The sequence below is a fragment of the Quercus robur genome, chromosome 11 (genome assembly GCF_932294415.1).
Source record: "Quercus robur chromosome 11, dhQueRobu3.1, whole genome shotgun sequence".
Lineage (NCBI taxonomy): Eukaryota > Viridiplantae > Streptophyta > Magnoliopsida > Fagales > Fagaceae > Quercus > Quercus robur.
Window position 1 is genome coordinate 21,821,523 of NC_065544.1, and position 5,754 is coordinate 21,827,276.

Sequence of the window (5,754 nt, forward strand, 5' to 3'; positions counted from 1 at the left end):
GATGGTTGCCCTTCCTTTACTCCTCTTCCCTTAACTCCACTCTAGGACCGTAGCCACTCTCTATACTGCCTTTGATCATTCGGTTAGATCTCCTATGATTGGCAGTGGCGTTCATCATGCCCCATTATACCACATTTGAAATAAAAAACAGGAAACCTTTCATAGAGAAAGAAAATTCGATAGGCGTCTCCTTCTGGATTGGTTACCATTCCGAACCTTCTTAGTGGTTTATTTAGAGGAATATTCACCCTAATCCTCATAAACTTTGCCTGGTCTGATGACCATGATCTAGGATCAGCTGCCAAGAAACTCCCCAAGCTGTTTCCAATATCCTTCCTTATTTTCTTAGTTAACATATCAAAAGGCAACCCCCACACTTGAAGCCAAACGGAGAGTGGGTGAACTTGATATTGTTTGCTGTCATGCCCCTTTCCCATCTCTTGAGAAGGAGAAGGTTGTTTTCAAAATTCCAAGGATCGTTTGTTTCCACCCATTGTAACTGATACTCACTTGCAAACTTGAATTGAAGAATATTGTTTCCTCAACTATTCTTAGATCTGGGCCTGCTTTCCATGCTTGACGGAGTGTGCTCTTTAGAGCTTGAATGTTTTGTTTCCTATCAGATTAAAACTTCCCCATTAGGCTCAACGAGCATTCCTCCATTAATTTTGCTCTTCCTTCCTCCGATATCGATATTTGTTCCTCTTCATCTCTTGTTAGCTGCATATGCTTTAACCCATTAATCAGATCTTGTTCCATACCTGTATGCTTATATTTGTGCTAAAAGGCCACCAAATAAGCCCCCTAAAGAGAATTAGTTGATGCTTAAGGAAAAGACTCTAGAAGATTAGAGAGGGAGAGCACGAGAAAACTCGAGAGGCACAGCTCCTACACGGGAGAGAAAAAGTATGCCAAATCACTACCTTAGTCTCTGTTAAAAATTTTAATGTAATATGCATGTGAGACACACGTGATGTTTAACATACCAAATCTAAAATTTGAGAAGAAGAGAAACGTTCTAAAGTGAGAGTGACACTATGATCAAAAGTTAGAATTATCGTGGCATCCCTCCCTCTGCGCTGGAAATTTTTTCTTGCCGTCCATGATCCTGTGACGCTGTTCAACTGCATATCCATCTCTTGTTCAATAGCCACCATGTGACTGACTTTTGCATTCCAAATATTTTCTAAGATGCATCAATTTTGAGACCTTATTATCTTACAGTGAACTCTGATTTACAAGGCTGGATGTCTTCACTGATGTTTGATGATGAATTCCTTAGAAGCTGCAATCAACAACCAGACCAAATCCAATAACCCAAATAGCCGAGTCCCCCACAATATTTACCATCCCAACAAAGAAAACTAACCAAAACCCACCAATCCAATTCCCAATCCCAAAAACGTACACCGAATTCAGTAAACCCCCCCCCCCCCTTTTTTTTTTGGGTAAAAAGAGTTACATATTTCCTTTAATCAAAAACTAAATTGAAAATAAATAAAAACTTTGTTTTATTGAAGGTTCTTGGAGATCGAATTCTAGGAGCTTCAGAGGCGTAATTCCCCTGTTCAGATCCATTAACCTTCGTAAAATTGAAACTAATTGGTTTTAGAAATTCGAGACTTTTTATTTTTATTTTTTTGGGTTTGTGGTGCGGATCCATATATACAGTTGAATGACACTGCGAGACCACAGACGGCAAGATGGATTTTCGACGGTGGAGGGAGGGATGTTGTGGTGGTTTTGACCGATCATCTCTCTCACTCAAAACATTTCTCTCTTCTTCCTGAGTTCAGATTTCAAATTTGGTATTTTAAATATCACGCATCTCACGTGCATATTATGTCAGAGCATTCCCATTAAGCATTGTATATGCTAAAAGATTCTTTTTTTTTAGCATTTTTAACCTAAAAGTTCACTCCATCAAGTGTTTTAAATGCTATAATTTTAGGCATTGATGAACAGTGCAATCTCATATTTGAGACCGCACTGTTCACCAATTGTAAAACTTATATTATTTTTTTATTCAAATAGGGCCCACTTTCTTTTCTTCTTTGTTTTTCTCATTTCCGTTTCTTTCTTGTCTCACCATTTCTCCGCTCTCTCTCTCTCCCTCTACTCAACGTCTCTGCCTTCCTTTCCGACGAAACCCAGGCCAAAGCATCAAGCCAAGCCAATTTATTTTTTATTCACTCAACGCTCTCTCTCTCTCCTCTATCTTTCTCTTTCCTCTCTCACTTCTTTCTTCTCTCTTCTCTCTTTATGCTTCGCTGATGAATGGGCTTTGCCGATGATTGTGCTCCGGCGATTGTGGGATTCCGATGGCTATGGTTCGGTGATTGTGGTCATGGATCGTGGGTTCGATGGCTGTGGTTCGGTGGCGGCAATAGAGGTTTCTTCTTCCCTTTTTTTTTGTTTTTTTTTTTTTTTTTGTGGTTCTTCTTGGGTCCGATTGTGCGAGGCCGACACAAAACGACATGCTATCAAATCTTTTGATTTGATTTTGGGTCTTGATTTGGTTGGGGTGGGTCTTGATTTGATTTACAGGCGCGAAGGAGGAGGTTTCTTTTTGGTTCGAGGTGATGGGTCTGTTGGTGGCGGCGATTGTGGACGTGTTTTTTTGTTTTTTTTTTTTTGGGGTTAGTGGTGGTTGTGGTATGGGTGGTGGGTAGTGTGGTGTTAGCGGTGCTATGAGAAAGCGAGAGTCAGAGGAGAGGGAGGAAAAATAAAAAATTGTTGAAAAATAATAAAGAAAAAATATTTAAATCAAATGGTAAAAAAAAAAAAAAAAAAAAAAAACAGTAGGTTGTATTGTAAAGTGGTGTGTTATATGTTATAAAATTGGGTTTTGAGATGGTAAATGCTAAATTTTTTAGAATTGTTGATAGGAATGCTCTTATAATTTTAACAGAAAACTAATGGAAGTAGTGATTTGACACATGAATAAAGAGTAATTAGTAAATTGGCCAAAAAAAAAGTTTAAAGGGTGTTACGACCACTAATTTAAAGTTTAAGGGGTGTGGGGGCATTTTCCCAAAAAAAATTATGTTTTAAAATTAAAATTAATAAAATCCTATTTAAGATTAACTATGTCGCAAGAAAAATTAAGTGGGTTAGCTATAATATTAATTGAAAACGAAATGTTAGTGGAACTTGAATACAAAAAAAAATATTTTGTAATTTTGCATCATAAGAAGCAAGAAAATATATCAAATTAAATATCATACATTAATTTTTTTATTTAATTAATATTTAAATGTAAGAAAATTCCCAGCTTAAATAACTTTTTTCTTTATGGCTCAAAATTGGTTGAGCTGGCCCCAAGAGAAGCTTCAGTTTTACGTCGAGTTGGACGACATGGTTTCTAACTAAGGAAGTGTATTGATAGCACACACTACTCTTATATTAATGGTGGATTTTACTAATTAAATTCATTGTGGGATCCATTGTAAATGTTAAAAAAAAAAAAAAAAAAAAAAAAAAAAAAAAAAAAAAAGCACCACATTAGTGTGCTTTGAAAAACCCTAATAATTTTCCTTATCTTAGTGAATTTTTTTTTTTTTTTTTTTGAAAGAGATAGAGAGTTTTAACCTATGGTATCCGTTTCTGACAATACCTTTTTATCATCAAAGCAAGACACCAATCGTTTTTTGGTGTTGGCGGGGATTAAACCGTAAATCACTTATTCAACTGTCAAAAACTTTATTAGTTGAGCACGTCCACGTAGAATCAAAGGTCATGTGCTTGTTACTCATTAATGTTACCAACAAAACATCTCCCTCTTAAGAAATAATGAAATATAAGGCGTTATGTTGAGGACATTCTCGTTCAGCATCGATTAGATTGGTTCAACCTTAAATTGGATTCCTCAGACTACAAAGACTCCAAAATTTTTTTTTAATTTTTTAGAAATGCATATTTATTCAACAAAATTTTATTTTCCTAACTATATGTTTATTATGTGATATAGTTTTCTTTTAATGCTTACCACTTGCACTCTCTTAATGTAATTCACCATACACACTATTGTAATTTTTTTTTGTTTTTTAATGAAACGTAAATACCCAAGTAGTAAAAGAGAAAAAGAAACAACAATAACAATACTACAAACAAAAGGCAGGGAGGACTCATCCTCCGTCTGAGAGAACCCAACCTAATATTATATTTACAAACTTCTTGCTCTTACTAATGCAAGTTGTGCGCAAAAAAAGGCTATGTGCAAAGTTTGGGAAATGTCAAATAGACTATACATTATGTTTATGTGAATGACTATAAAAAATAAAATCAAGACAATACTTCCAAAAATTGATGATGCTAAAAAACTTTCTTGCCAACATAGAAGAACGTTTCAAAACTGCTGACAAATCCTTTGTAGGGACACTGATGACTAAACTTATCATCATGAAATTTGATGGTAAGCATAAAATACAAATCATGTCTTAGAAATGAAAAATTGGCTGCTGAATTAAAGACTATAAAGATGAATGTGAAGTTTTTTCTTGTACAATTCTTCTTAAATTCCTTGCTCCTCAATATGGGCCACTTCAATTTAATTACAATACTATATAAAGGATAAGTAGAGTGTAAATCAATTGGCCAATATTCTTAATTAAGAAGAGGTAAGGCTCAAGCTACTTAAGCAATATTAAGTTCATCTCACGAGTCAAGAAGCTGGAAGAAAATGGAAGAAACCAAAAACAAAAAAAAGGGGCTTAAAGCATGGATCACACAAGACAAATAAACCCAAGTACCTAACCTAACTGATCAAGCATAAAAGAAGGAAAATGACAATAATAACTGATAAGTATCAATTTGTAAAAATTTGAGACACTATAAGAAAGATTGCCCAAAATGTAAGCAATGGTTCCAAAAAAAAAAAAAGAAAAGAAAGAAAAAGGGCAAATCATTAATTAAAGGTTTTCTTTTTCTATATGTTTTGAATCAAACTAACTCAAATTTCTTCTAATACTTGGTGGCTTGGCTCTAGGGCTGCTAATCATGTTTCAAATATGATGCACAAATTCCTTTCAATAATTAAGACCATAAATACAAATGAGATCAAGTCAAAGCATCAATTGCAACCATTGGGACCTATAAATTTTTTCTAGATGCAAATCATAATTTAGATCTGTTCAAATATTTTATGTTCCTTTAATTTCTAGAAATTTAGTTTCTTTGCCTAAACTTAAACTTTAACTTAATGGATAATTTACAATACTTGAGAATAAAATTTTCACATTACTATACTAGGTCTGCATGGACAGCCAGTTAGCCTATGAGAGTACTGTAATACTGTCCTTGGTGGGCTGGCATGACACTTGAGCCTTGTTAATGCTCATCTCGCCCTGCAAGCGGTGCCTCTTAAGAGGCCCGTTTTCTCTTTGTCCTCTAATAGCGCCAATGATGGGTGCCTCTAGTATGGTTATGGGTTGGACCAACCTTGTCATCTGGTCTTATCCACTCTTAAATCTTAGAAAAATTATCCTTAGGAATGGTACACATGTAAGGCTACGCTGTCAAAGGAATCATATGTGCAAAAGTATCATAATGCCCATAGTCCTAATCTTTGTGATTTTTTTTTTTTTTTTTTACCAATAAGGGAGAAGGAAAAACAACCAAGAGTTTACAAAAGGGTTGGATTGTACCAGCACTGGTTTATAGGCACCTGAGTTGTCTTTTTAGCTACATCACATAAAGGATTTAAAAGCAAAAATGGAGCTAAGATCATTTTGCAGAGAAGACCATTCTGTACAA